We start from the raw sequence: 15,913 nt of genomic DNA, 5'->3' as shown, positions 1-15,913 counted from the left end.
ACTGCTGAGAAGCTCCGTCTGCTGAGTCCACAGCAGCTCAGGGCAGCTGACACTGATCCATGGTGTCTTCTTTGCCAGTTTCCTGCCTTTCTCCTCTCTGAGATCTCTCTGGTGCTAAAGCATACTTAGGATCGATCTTTGGGTATGAACTTTCCCCTACGATGCTAGAACTGGTATCTTACATAGCCCACACTCTTAATGTGACTCTGGATGAGGTATGAAGTTTTCTTAACATTCAATATTAACTATTCTTATACTAAAGGATAATTATAAAGATTTTGAGAAAGAACCAGTATTGTGAGTCATACAATAAGAGAGCACACTGCAGTTTAGCTTGATATTTAGTAAGCTTTCAACAAATTCTCTTTATGCCAGCATACTAAGTATAAAGATTACTCACAATTGAACATCTAATGTGATAAAATAAATTTGACCGGAATCTTTCAAAAATTGCCGGATTTCTGCTTAATTGCCTGATGATTGCTTCAAACTGGAAAAGTCTATAGAGGACTTTGCCTAATTATATCATTCAGATCATTAGTTTGGATACAAACTGCACTTAATACTTGATATATTGAAAACATTCACTAAGAATAGCTATTTTGTAATTGATATAAATGCTTTTCAAGCAAAAGAAAGTCATTTCCAGGCTTCAAGCTTTCAAATTTCCATTATAACTATACACTTTAACCAAACAGGCCAATTGCTGATGAAGGTAAGCTAGGTCCAGGTAGTTGGGCTCACTAACAGCTTGCAAGACTCTTCTGTGTTGCTTGATGACTGACAGTAGCTGAACTCATTGTTAGGATCCAAATGAAATGAGGAATCAGGTGATACTGCTCTTCTGAGTAAGTCTGATAAGTAATAAATACTCTACTAATAAGTAATTATTAATAAGTAATAAGACTTCTACTGGGAGTCATTTCAATTCACTGCAGGTCTCAACTATTAAGGATCTTAACTCAAATAAGCTATGATATTTCTTTTTTTAATATTTTTATTGTAATTAATAAAAGGGTTACATGATATTTGCCATATAAAAGGTGCATTAATTCACATACATTGATACCCTTTCACATGTCTTGGTACCCTTTACCCTCCCCCCCACTGTCCCCCCATCTTGGTTTTCCCCCCTTCCCTATCAAATTTCAAATAACCAAATACAAATAAATTCAATATATCAGATAACAAAGTGAGATACTATAACAATATGAGATACTCAAGGGACAGCAAAGGAGATGAGAGATAACATAGTACATTAAGGACAACAATCATTCATTATATGGCTTTTGTTTCAATATCCTGGAGGTCATTTCAATTAAGCTATGATATTTCTTTCCTTCAGGTGTTTATAGTCAATAATTTGGAAGAAATCATGGACAATACATTGTACATAATAGGATAAAAACCATGCAACATGCTAAGAGCACATGGCGTAGCAAAATCAAGGGTGATAATGATGCTTTGTGTGTGTGCCTCTGTGCGTGTGTGTGTGTGTGTGTGTGTGTGTGTGTCTGTGTGTGTGTGTGTGTGTCTGTGTGTGTGTGTGTGTGTGTGTAGCGTGGGGTTAGGGTATTAAAGAAGACTTCCTAGAAAAGATGGCAGTAGGGGCCGGGAGTTTGGCCTAGTGGTTAAAGTGCTTGCCTAGCATGCACGAAGACCCGGGTTCGATTCCTCGGTACCGCATACATAGAAAAAAGCCGGAAGTGGTGCTGAGGCTGAAGTGGTAGAGCTCTAGCCTTGAGAAAGTCCAAGGACAGTGCTCAGGGCCTGAGCTCAAGCCCAGGACTGGCAAAAAAAAAGATGGCAGTTAAAGGCAAAAATGATGGTAGAATCTAATTTTCCTTGTGGAGAACGTAAGAAGAGAGGTCCTCTATATTAACATCCTCAATCACATTTGTCTTTTAGCACAACTCCTCAGTTGTGCTCTGTGTGAACTTAGAAGATGCTATGAATACTATAAGGTGCATCAGTAAAAGTCAAGACTAACTTCGCATTTGAAATGGTAATTGTACAGGAACATTACTTACCATATTCTGTGTTTCCACTGAATGCCAGGTAAGTGACTTATCTGCTAAAGAATGACCCAGGTGGCAGGAACACCATCATATTGAGTGTGTGTGTGTGTGTGTGTGTGTGTGTGTGTGTGTGTATGTACATAAGGAAAGAAAATGAAACCAGTCTTGGCATAAATATGCCAGTATCTAGATTCAAAATTATTTTATCCTTATTATAGTTAACTCATATCATTTTATTCTGACCAACATTTCATTTTTGGAGGAGAAGGCATTACATTATTATTGTAGTTATTATATACATGTGGCCCAAAGTGAAACCACTCACATGATCTAGGAAATCCTAGTTGGACAGGAGAAGCAATAATCAAACCAAAGCAACAGGATTTTGTTGAAAAGCTAGCAAAAGAGAACTGTTCCCATCTCCATTTTATATGTTACAGAATGAAAAACATTTCTAATCCATGCTTTCAGCTTTCTTCACCTTGGAATTGCTAGAACTTGTTACCAATTTATGCTCTGACAGTCACCATTTTGCCTGGCTTGTGTCCAGAAATATGCTGATATAGCATTGAGATGACTTTCACTCAGGTCAGCATCTGGTCATTATGGTTCATGGCTATTATGACAGTAGCCCCTGAACCACTTTCCGGCTTCCATCATTTCCTCTTGACTGATGACAATGCCAAGAGTTGCCAGTGTCACCTTCAACACACACATGTAAAGTTGGAAATATCTCTTGTACTGCTGTGATAGTTCTATACAGAAAGAAGCCTCTGTGTTTAAACATGAGGGAGCTCATCAGGAAATCTATTTATGTAAATAGTTCCTTTAAGTCCCCCAAATAAATTTTATCTCATCCAGACACAGCTTATGTATATAGTTTGTAAAACATTTCCTACAAGCTAACATTCACTCGTGTTGAATATTTGGTTCGTGTTAACAAGAGGAATTTGAACTAAAGCAGAGCACATTCTTTGAAATGATCCTCAGAACTCACTGAGAGAATACAAATCCTAGACACTAGCCAAGATATGCAATAAATACTAGTTTCACTGATTTGGGTCACACAACATCAAAGCAACTTCTTCGTAAAAACTTATTTGGCAATTCTTTAGGGGACCAAAGTCTCTTATGTATTTTAATGGAAGAAATTATATTTTTATTTCATTGAAAGGTTTCCGGTGGCAGGAAACCTCATACCTAGGATCTAGGATATCCAAGTGTTGAACGTTTCCTTCGTCTACCTTTTCTTCCACAATAGTTGTCAAGACTAATTGTCTTCTCTTGAAGGACTCGGGACAAAGAGGAGCCTCAGTTAAAAACAAAAAACAAAAAGCAAGAAAGATAACCAGGTGGCTGACCTGCATGAGTATGTGCTGAAAAGGGCCAGGAGCGCAGTCAGGAAGTCAGAAGAGAGGCATTGGCTTCCGGTTTCCTCTCCCAAGAAAGCCTGAAGTCAGGAACACATTAAAGGACCTTCTTCACTAGAGTTTGTTTAGTACCAATCATCCTAACATTTTTGACGTTTTCCTTTTTACTAATAGGGAGTGCAGTGATTTCTCTGTAAACAGAAATGATGAACAACTTTAAATGCTGACAATCTTTACTGGCTATCTTTCAAATCATGTTTTGTTACTTCTTCTTATTTGGGGGCACACAAAACACTTTAGGTTAAAGGGAGCTGCTTTGGGTACAGGGTCCATCAGGCCAGGAGTTTTTCTTATTTATCTTCTTATTCATACCTTTCCTTCACTGGAAGTTGAGCTCTCTGAGATGAGAGATTTTCTGTCTTGTTCAGTTACAGAAAGGATAATGTCTAGCTCAAAGAGGGGAAGCAGGGAGGTGCTCAATAAATGATGAATAGAAGTGAGAATGAATGAACTCACAGGTATGAATGCATGAGCAAGTAATTTACCCTTACTTTTGAAGTACATCCATATTGTTGTTTGTGATATATTTTGAATCTTGCCCTACAGAAAAAAAATTAAAGTACTGATATCCAATTTCTTCTCTGGTATACGTAGGAAGTGTTCTCTATGTCTTTTGAAATGGTATAATATAGTCAACAAGTTGTAAATAGTATTCACCAAAAGATATCACCGTGTAAAAAGTATTGGCATATCTTTTGTGAGTTAAAAGAAAATATTTTTTCTTTGTCTTATAAATCTAAAGTGCAAATATTCTAGCATTTGTTAGTAATGATCTAAAGGCAAAAACAATTCAAGAGCGTGATTACTCTTTACTAACATTGAGTAATGGAAGTATTACAACTAATTGCACAGATAAGGTTATTTAAGGCATCAAAAGTTGCTACTTATCTAAGAAGGAAGCAGAAAAGAATGATTGTCCATAGGCTCAGAACTCAGTCTTGAGCTCTCTTTAAATTGATAGCTATTTATAGGATGCGATTCTTATTACTTTGACAAAGTCTTATTTAAGAATCCTCTTATTTAAGAACCATATGGAAAATCAGCCTGGATTTCAAGAAATGGATTCTTACATTGTCTCTACTGCCAAGGACACTGGATATGATTGTATTTTTTCTTGATGATTCTAAATGTCTTTAGACCTCATACTTCAAACCCAGTTTACATATGTATTTGATATTTAGTATCAAGATAATGAAATAAAAACAAGTTTTATTTCTGAATCACTGTAGGCAGAAGTTAAAACAACAATAACAAACCACTCCTGAAGATCAGGTTCAGTTATTTTGAAGGAAGTACTGATAGTTTGAGAAACACTATTTGAAGGGCATATTAATGCCAGTAAATTTAGGTTCATCTCACAGAAGTAATGAACAATGTTTCAAGATGAAACCTGATGATATTTGGTGTGAATTAAAAAGCAGTTTCATTTGCATACTGAATTTAGAATACTCATTGTGCTATTTATAACAATACCATGTATTACACAAAGGAACTCCCAGGTTCTGGTGGTTCAGCCTGTAAGCCTAGTTACTCCAAAGGCTGAGATCTAAGGATCACAATTCAAAGACAGCATCAGCAGAAAAATCTGCAAGACTCTTATCTCCACTAAACTAACAAAATGCTGGGAGTAGAGCTCTGGCTCAAGTAGTAGAGTGTTAGCCTTTAGCAAAAGTAGCTCAGGGGCAGCACACAGGTGCTGAGTTCAAGCCCCAGGAGTGGGGTACAAATAAACAGAATGAAAAGGTACTGATAGTTTTCATCTCTCCTTTTCTGCTTTCCTTCTTTCATTTCTTGTATGCATTCAGAAAGAGTTCAATAAAATGAAGAAAAGGAAAATAATAAAAAAGGAAATGAAGGAACAAAGGAATAGAGGGAGGGAGAGAGGAAGGAAGGAAGGAAAGAAGGAAGGAAGGAAGGAAGGAAAAAAGGAAGGAAGGAAGGAAGGAAGGGAGGAAGGAAGGAAGGAAGGAAGGAAGGAAGGAAGGAAGGAAGGAAGGAAGGAAGGAAAAGGGAGGGAATGGCAGGAAAGGAGGAGAGGAAGGAGGGAGGGAAGGAGGGGGGAAGGAAAAGAACAATTTAAGGGAAGAAGAATGAACAGTGGCAGAAAAGTAGTTATTGGCTTTGGGTATTACAAAGTGCAATTAAGGACAACCATTTATGAGTCAAAGCTATCATGACAATATTTCATTTAAACACCAAAATAGTTGAAAGGAAGAGTATGTTTCACACAAGAAGAGTTTAAATGACATGAGTAGGGAAAAAAATCTGGGAAATGCTGCAAGCAGATTCAAGTCTGTCTATGCCCAAAGCACAACCTCTTTAAACTCTACAACAAGTCCTCTTTTGGCTCTCTTCAGAGAAAGGGAGAGACAATATAGAAGAGTTCATACTAAGGACATGGCTAAGCCCTGAACTTAAGGTACAATTTAGAGACAAATGGTCCATTAATTAGAAGGCAGTTACTTGCAGTTACTGAATATTGACAGATGTTTTAAATCAGACAATTGTGAACATTGTTGAAGCTAAAGTCAGCACATGATGAACAAGCGCTTAAATATGGAGTCAGCAGATAAAAAGAACATTTTAGCTGATTGTCAGCCAGGGTTATGGGACAGTTACAAATTAAACCTACTAGGGGTACTTTAACATATGACCTTCCTATGTTTTTTTTTTCAACCAGACCTAAAAATCATAAAACACAACATAATTTTATTCTAATAATCCATTAAAATATTATTTTTTATTATTGGTATTATTTTTGGCACTGGTTCTGGGGCTTGAATTCAGGGCCTGCTTTCTCTCCCTGGCTTCTTTTGCTCAACAATTACACTGTACCTTAGAACTGAATCTCTACTTCTGGCTTTTGGGGGATAGTTTATTGGAGATGAGAATCACATATATTCTTTCCCTGAGTTCGCTTTGAACAGCTGTCTTCAGTTCTCAGCCTCCAGAGTAGCAAGAATTATAGGCATGAGCCATCAGCACCTGGCTGAAAATTATTTTCTATCAAATTCTCTGATAGGGCTGGGAGCGTAGCCTAGTGGTAGAGTGCTCGCCTTGTAGGCACAAAGCCCTGGGTTGGATTCCTCAGTACCACATACATATAGATAAAGCTGAAAGTGGCTCTGTGGCTCAGGTGGCAGAGCACTAGCCTTGAGCAAAAAGTGTCCAAGGACAGTGTCCTGGCCCTGAGTTCAAGATCCACAACTGGCAAAAAAAAAAAAACCTGACAGTATTTAAAGAGAAAAAGTATGAGCAAGATATTTTAAAATTGGTAGGATGTAAAATATTTTGAAAAGAAGAGACAAGCTATGCTGAAACAATATTGTTTTACAATAACAAAGTATGTTTAATACAAAACAAAGCTTAGTTTTCTTTTAAAAAAGAGTATATTTCCTACCAAGTTGTTTGAAGTGATATGGAAAATGGATATCATATAACCTTAGCCTGTTTATCAATATGTAATTACAAAGTAATTTACAATAATGCAGTTATTGATTTAACTTCACCCATGTTCCTTCAAAGGATATTTATCAGTTAGGAATGAAATTTAACTAAATTATCGGCTGAAAATTGCCACTAAGCATTCCTAATTAGAAAACAGATGCTGATGTGAAGATCACTTTTAATCTTGGGACTCCTCTGATCCCAATATAGTTGCTTTTTAATAGATTAATGTTGCTGTGGCATAACAATTGGGAATAGCTCATATTAGATCTACTGAGGTAAGCTTCATGGCTCAGCATATGGTAAATAGAAAAAGCTCAGTAATTCTTTGAAATGTTTTAACATCATGCACACACCGAAGCACAAGTACACACACACACACACACACACACACACACACACACACGAGCAGAATTCACAGTAGAACTATTAGGTCAGAAGTTTTATAAATACTATGCATAGGCTTTTTCCAGTTGTGAAGTCACTGAAAGCTAAATATTTTTTTAAGAGAAAAACAATGCAAAATAATGGAAGTAGGGACGGAGAGAGGGAGGGAGGGAAAGAGGGAGAGAGAAGAAGGAAGAAAAGGAAGAAGCAAGGAAGGGAAAGAGGGAAGGAGGAAAGGAAAGAACAGAAAGAAGAAAGGAAAACATTTCGAAACAAAAATCTAAGCAAAGACTTTCCTTCTAGGACTCTAGTCATTCAGAATATATTAGCAAGACATGACTATCACACACTATTGGTGTGAACATAAATTAGTGAAGTCACAAGAGAAATTAATATGAAGATTCTTCTAAAATTGAACATAGAAGTACCATATGCTCTTTGTTTCAGAATGGAGACTGGAAGCTCATTTATTTTTTAGGAAAAGTATAACTAGCACTTAGCATAACGTTTCTTCTAACACAATTATGAGAGGATTTTGTTAAGTAAGAAGGCTTTGCTTTTCATGATACAATTCTCATTCTTACAATATGAACATGTCAACTAGCAATTCCAGTAGTCTCAGTATTATTAGTACATTAACTGGAAAAAAATTCAATGGCTACATGGAAACAAGAGCTTTATATTATGTGATTGTTGTTCTTAATGTACTATGTTATACTATGTTATTTCTCTTCTCTTTTGTTGCCCTTTGGTTAATCTCATATTGTTACAGTATCTGACTTTGTTAGCTGGCATATTGTTTATACGTTTATTGGTTTATTTTAAGTAGGAAAGGGAAGGGGAGAAACAAGATGATTGGGTGGGGGTAGAGGGAGGGAAATGGGGACAAAAATGTGAGAAGTGGTACCAATGTGTGAGAAGTAATGTACCCTCGATCTGGTAGCTATAACTGTAACCTCTCTATACAATAATAAAAAATCAATGGTTAGTCCATAGGTCACAAGAAAAAGATTCTTTCCATGATTTCTTGCCTTATGTTTTCTACATGTATTGGATTCCACCAAGAATGTTTCAGGATTTAAGAGTGCAAGGGCAGATATTTAGCTATACTTAGTCTCAGAATTTCAGAAGTTGTTATAATCTGGACTTTTACTTTTTTCCATCGTGGGGCTTGCTGCCGGCAGCAAGCCGGGGCCAACCGGCAGCAAACCAGGGTTCGCAGATTGGGATTCCTGAAATAGGGGGCAAGGACTAGGAAAAAAATAGAAGAGAGACAAACAGATGGGGTTTAGGAGGGCTACAGCCCAAATCAGGAGCCACAGCTTAAGAAGCCTGTAGCCCAAGACCGTAGCCCTGTTTATTTCCAGTTCTGATCTTAAATACACTTCTTTAAACTAGGGAACTGCCAGGGGCTACATTCGTACAAACAGTATCAAGTCTGAAATAGGTTGAATGAGAAGCTATCAAGTCCCAAACAGGTTAAATGAGAAGCTATTGACACAGCCCAAAATCATGATAAGAGCTTACTTCCTTGTGTACTCAATTGTGCGGGTCCAAGGTCACTGACCCCACAGTCACGGTCACTGACCCCACAGTCAGTCCCCAACACTCAAAGATAGTGCTCTACTACTTTGAGGCACAATACAAATGGGAGATAAGACTCATGGACTTTCCTGCCTGGGCTAGCTTCAAACTGTGATTCTCAGATCTCACTCAGCCTCTTGAGTAGCTCAGATTACAAGCATGAGCCACTGGCTACCAATTTAATCAGATTTTGAAAGTTTTCCAAAGGCCCATATGTTGAAAGCTTGGTCCTCATCTTACCAGTTCTATTGGGTGTTAATAGAGGTTTTACTAGGTAGAGCCTACTAGAAGGAAATTGCATCAGTGGGAATGTTTTTCTGATGGTTTATTCCCAAGATCTCCCATTCTCCCTCTCTTTGCTTTTTTACTGCTATGTGTAACAGCCTTCCCACATGTGTACCAGTGATATACTGTGCTAATATAGGGCCAGAGCAGGAAGACTGAGTAGCCATGGATGGAAACCATGAAAACTGTAATCCATGATAAACTTTTCCTTCAATTTGATTTTATCAGATATTTTGTCATAGAAACAGAAAGGCATTAACACACCCTTATACCCATTCCCATTTTGCTTAGACTCCCCAATTTAAGAAATGATTGAACTTCCCCAACCCTAATTCCTTTCATTTACAATTTTCAATGCAATTATAGACATTGTCAATCTTATCTGATTACTTGTGCAAGGTTCACTTGAAATATAAATTTTCATTTTGCTTCAGAGACAAAGAAACATTGCTCAAGTCAACACCTAGTATTTACACTTGTATTACTGGCCCATCATCCAAGACCAAAACCCGAATCTTCCCATGTTTTTAATAAAATTATAAAGCACCAAGCCTGTAATTGTATTTATAATTATACACTTCAAATGATAAATATTGAATTCACAGATGATAAAAAACATGTGAATAGATAGTGGAAATAAAATTCAAAATGTTGATAGCAAAAAAAAAAGAACCATAAAAATAAAATGAGGCCAGGCATGGTGGTTCATGCCTGTAATCCTAGCTACTCAGGAGGCTGAGATCTGAGGACTGAGGTTAAAAGCCAGTCTGGGCAATAAAGTCAGTGAGATTCTTTTTTTTTTCCAGTCCTGGGCTTGAGCTCAGCGTCTGAGCACTGTCCTTGGACTTTCTCAAGGCTAGAGCTCTACCACTTGAGCCTCAGCACCACTTCCAGCTTTTTTTTTCTATGTATGTGGTACCGAGGAATCGAACCTGGGTCTTCATGCATGCTAGGCAAGCACTTTAACCACTAGGCCAAACTCCCGGCCAGTCAGTGAGATTCTTATCTCCAATTAACCACTAGAAAACCCACACTCTTGCATTAAAATCTGCAATCCATTTTGAATTAATTCTTGTATAGGGAAATGGATAATGCTCCCATCAGCAACACATGTTGAAGCAATTGCCTTTTCTACAACAGATGTTGGGTACATTTAAGCAACACTTCTTGGTTCTGTAAAGAATTGAAGTCAAGGATAGACTGTTATTCTGAGAATTGGGAAAAGAACTGACACAGAGTACCACATCTTACTGTGATGTGGATCCATGAAAGGAAATGAGCTGGGTATATTCTGTGAGGCATAGCCCCATCTTGAAATTCAGGTGCACAGTGTCTGACTAGTGTGTGAGCTGGACTTACATTGGATTCTCTGTAGGAGAAGGAAGAGGAGGAAAGGAGAGGAAGAGGAGGAAGAGGAGAAGGAGAAGGAGGAGGAGGAGGAGGAAGGAGAAGAAGGAGAAGATGGAGAAGGAGAAAAGAAGAAGAAGAAGAAGAAGAAGAAGAAGAAGAAGAAGAAGAAGAAGAAGAAGAAGAAGAAGAGGAGGAGGAGGAGGAGGAGGAGGAGGAGGAGGAGGAGGAGGAGGAGGAGGAGGAGGAGGAGGAGGAGGAGGAAGAAGATGAAGAGAAGAAGAAGAAGAGGAGGAGGAGGAGGAGGAGGAGGAGGAGGAGGAGGAGGAGGAGGAGGAGGAGGAGGAGGAGGAGTGTAACAAATGAAATGAAACAAGACCAAAAGAAGCGATTGAGGAATTGGTACAAAATGAATGTGAACTACTTTGTGAATTCACTGTACATGGGTGTCCAGCTTTGCTGAGTCTCTTCAGGAGCTCCACTTCTCATGGTGTAGATCTAGGGGAGATTCTCTGGGAATCCATCACAGAAGATAAACAAGTTTATCACACTATGGAGGAAAACATCTATGGCATCAACAAGCTAAAAAAGAAATGAGTAGATCATGGCAGATTTTTGTTGTTGTTATTGATACTGGGGATCTAACTCAAGGCTTTGCAAATGCTAGGCAAATGTTCTAACACTGAACTACATCCTCAACCCCATGGGAATTTTTTTAAAAACAGTGAAACTATTCATAAAGACATTATGCATTATGCATGACATTACACATGGCAAAAACCTACAAAAATGAACACATAGTGAAAGCTAATATCAGTCTACAAAATAGTTAATAAAGTATCATAATATTAACTTAATCAAGTCTAACAAATATGCCATGTACATAGACGTTAATAATGGTAATGGTACAGCTAGATCAAGTAAATAGAAATTTTGGATACTATCTTCTTAGGTTTCCTGAAAAGAATCATCTAGGAATTATCAAACCCAGTGAGTAGATTATTTGTGACCTCAATACAAATGGAGAATCTTTCAAGTAAATGTTGGAGTCGTTCTTTTTGATCTGCAACAACTATAGAAAATAAGTATAGAGAAATGGACCCCAAGATTCAACGAAACGTGGACTGGCAATGTTTATAATAATTCATGTATCGAACAGAACATACTTTATCACTTTGTTGTAATCTAAATAAATAGAGTAGAACAAATGTGTCCATTGTATTAGATACTGCAAGTCATCTAGAGATGATTCAAAGTATGTCGGAGGATGTGTTTAGGTTCTTTGCTAAAGCTATGCTGTTTTAGAAAAGGGATTTGGGCATCAGGTGTTTTGTTTGCTTTGGGGAATGATGGAGAGAATCCCCTAGGGTTAGTGATGAGGGAAAGTTCTGGTGAAAGGTTACAACCTTCCCCGGTTCTGTGCCTTTAAATGTCTGAGAAAACCCTCCCAGTGTCTTTATGACTCCTTTGAAATTTTTCACTTTAACAGTGTGAAGTTTAATCTTATACATTTTTCACCTAAAGCCTGTCCCTGCCCAGTTTCCAAGTCCTCCCATCTCAATAACTTCCTATATGAACAGTTCCATTAACAGTGAACCTTACCATCACAGAAGAATTAAGAATAGCTAAGAAGAGAGAAATCCAGTGGTTTCTCCACATTAGAATTTATCAAGGTTTTTAGTAAGTTCTCTAAGTTTACTTTCAAGAAAGAATTACAAGGCTGCTAGTTATGGTATGAAGAGAGCCAAGAGCTTAAGGATCCTATACAAGTGGCTAAAAAAATGGACTGAGTTCAGTTTTATCATAAGTAGCCAAACAGCACCAACTGAGCAAATTATTCAATACTTACAAGACTATTTTCTCCTAGTAGAAGTGGAGAAAGACTGTCTTTTGTGTAAGGTGGTTGTTACCTTTACAGGAAATAATGTGTAGATGCTAGCAGCTAGCTTATCACAGCTATAAAAAAGACAGTAGCTACTAATGGAATTCAAAGAGACTTTAAGTTATTTAGTGATGGAATGGTGAATTTCAAAGTCATGGCACTACTTGTGAATATCAAGGAACAACGTCCTTATGAGATCCTTTGCAAATCAATCATCGACTATTCTCACTAGTTTTTTGTGGGAAAATTCAACTGGGAAACCCTTTTGTCTCAATCAAAAGAGGCTTTTAAAATCTTGGGATAGGGGAGTGTCTCTATAATGTTTGCTTTGCTTTCTGAGATCTCTCTCATCTTTCTGGTCCACTTCCAAGAGAAGGCTTAAAGAGAAGTAAGTAGGACAGGAATATGGCCTACTAGTAGAGTACTTGTGTAGCATGCATAAAGCTCTGGATTGGAGTCTTTGGCACCACATACATAGAAAAAGCTGGGAGTGGTGCTATGGCTAACGTGGTACCGTGCTAGCCTTGAGAAAGCACAAGACAGTGCCCAGGCCCTGAGTTAAAGCCCCAAGACTGGCAAAAAAGAGAAGTAATGGGATTTATTAGAGAAGTAATGGATTTAATAATGGAAAATTAAGATCTTCCATTCAGAGAAGAACTTCATACTTCTTTCTGGTTTGTGTCAAATGAGAACTGCAGGTATAGAATAAGCCTGCCAGATGAAAAATGAGCCCCATTCTGCTTTCTGGGTAACTATGTGTCTCCAAAGGATTGCTTTAGGACAAGAGACAAGGCATAAACTGAAATTTTATTATTGTTGTTGTTAACTATTTAAAAAATGCATACTCATCTATAAGTTGTTAAATGAATTTGACTAACCTGGATCTAGGTAAACAGCATTTTCTTTACTGTCTTTATCATGACACCACCTGCAAATCCATGATGGAGATTAGATGATATTAACATTAGAAACATCTTTAGAGCAATGGTGAAAGGGAAAATAAAGATGTGTGTGTGTGTGTGTGTGTGTGTGTGTGTGTGTGTGTGAAAGCATATACTTCTTCTGCCTCCAAGCCTAACTCAGTTTCATTTTCACAGCTCTGCTGCAACGTAACATCCTAAGAACATCAGCAAAACTAAAAAAGATGGTGGGAGTCTGTAGGGGGAGGGAAGTGGGGACAAAAACATGAGAAGGGGTATCAATGTGTGAGACATAATGCACCTTCTATCTGGAGAATATAACTGTAACCCCTCTATGCATTAAAATTTAAAAAGTGTCTATGAAAAAAATAAATATACTTTCCTTTATCCCTCTGCTTCTCAATACCAGCAAAGAGCTTCTATCAATCCACTATACTCATTTCTACAATTTGCATGTACTAAAATGTAGACACTTATATGCCCATTTGTTATTGCACTACTTTTTAACACTCTGATAGAAAAAAAACCTATATTTGTTTTATTTACCAAAAATGTGTCATTCTTCCACATTACCCAACATAGAGTGACATTCTATAGTATCTGCTTATTAGTTAACTACAAAAAGTCAATGCAATGATGTCCTTAAATGTTTTCTTTGTTAAAAAAAAGAACATTCCTCAGTTAGGACTCAAGAGACAAACTATGAACTTTACCTTAATTCTAAGAAATCAGTATCATCATTTCTTCTGCCTTCTGTTTATATAGTCAAGTTTTCAAGTTCACAAATTAGTTGAAAATCAAAGTAAAGTAGCAAAATTGAGGAAAACAAAATAGGCTATAAATGTTAACTAACTGAAGGATTTGTTACAATGGTTTCTTTCCTTGTATATTTTAAGAATCAAAAAAAATTTTTAATGCTAAGATCATTTACCAATTAGGATCCAGTCACCAGCCTATGATAGGGCTTAGATAAGTTAGGACAATAAAATATAATCCAGCTTGATGTAAAGGTCAGAGTAGTTGATATATGAATGTGACAAGACACCATTATTGGAAATTGAGTTTCTTAAAATTAAAACAAAAAGGTTTGGGATTTTAGTGATATTTTTAGTCAATAGTAAACAGATAAAAGTTTCATAATGACATATTAGCCAAGACTTTTCTTTTTCTATGTGACCAATGTATCATGGAATATAAAACATATCTTTTTAAGATTAAGTATTGCAGGAACATTTTATCTGAAATCATTTGCTATTATTTAATATAAAAACCCCTCTGATACTATAAGGAGAGGCTGACAATGGCAGGGGGACTTTGAAAAATTATTTTTAATATTTGGCATAATGATCTACACTGGTTCTTATGGCTCCAGTCACTCGAAAAATTGGATTAAAATGCTAAATTTGAGTCTTCTAACATTTCTTTAATATCTATTGTTTTTTGTGATACTTTTATAACTATGATGTCATTTGACCTTTTGTTTATCTTTTCAAACTTTATAAATGTTTTCAGCTCCCTGGAGCAGCACAGTAATTATTTGAGGGAAAGTATCCTAACCTGTACTTTAAAAAAATCTAAGATTATGAAAACTGATTAGCCATAGAAGGATATGATTTAGTGAGAATGGGTGAAGAAGTAAGGAAGGAAAATTTAAGTTAAAACTTTTACATCTTGTACAAAATTGAACTCAAGATGGATTGTATGTTTTAAGTGTCAAACATAAAAGTATAAAAACATAAAACTTAAACAAAAGGAGTAGAAACTCACCACTATTTAAGACTGGGTAATGGGATCTTGTCCTTCATGAACAAAGTATAATATACCAAAGGACAAAAAAAAATAGACAAAATGGTTTTGGTAAAACTTGCAAGCATTTTCCCTGCAAAACACCTTGTTAAAACTTTATGAATAAATTGTAATAAGATAGGCACAATAAATATATTAGTAATAGTGCAAAAAAGAGATAACATTAAATGTAGTATTCAGAGAAACTGGATGATTCCCACCTATCTTGCAGCATGGAATAGTCACTCTTACCAATAATTTGATAGGTTCTCATTTTTGTTTTTGTTTAGTCTTTTAGAAATGCAAATGGCTTATTACATAATCAGAGATTATATACTTGGGAACTTATCTCAGAGGAATAATAGCCTTCTTTGCATGCAGAAACTTGTAGTTTGATGTTCATCACAACTTTACTTGTAACAGATACAGATTGAAGACTGCAGAGATATTCTTAGGTAAATGAATAACTAAATGAATTGCAATGCATATGTACTATGAAATGATATCTGGGTTACTTTACACAGTGATAGTTCATATAAATATTTTACTAGTTTTTTGAAACCCATTATGTCATTCTTCTCTGTTTCATTAGGGCTTATCTTTTAAAATGTGTAAATTGCTGTTGTTCTTTATGTTTTGTTTTTCTCTTGTGTTACCCTTTGGTTAATCTCACATTGATATAATATCTGACTTTCTTACTACCTGAAATATATATATTTGTTTAATTGAAATAGGAGGGGAAAAAGATTAGGGGAGGAGGTGGAAGGGTGGAAATGGGGACAAAACCATGAGAGGGGTTGTTATCAATGTGTGAGAAATAATCCACTT

Source organism: Megascapheus bottae, chromosome 22 (assembly GCF_031878675.1).
Source record: "Megascapheus bottae isolate mThoBot1 chromosome 22, mThoBot2.hap1, whole genome shotgun sequence".
Lineage (NCBI taxonomy): Eukaryota > Metazoa > Chordata > Mammalia > Rodentia > Geomyidae > Megascapheus > Megascapheus bottae.
This window is presented reverse-complemented; position numbering follows the sequence as displayed.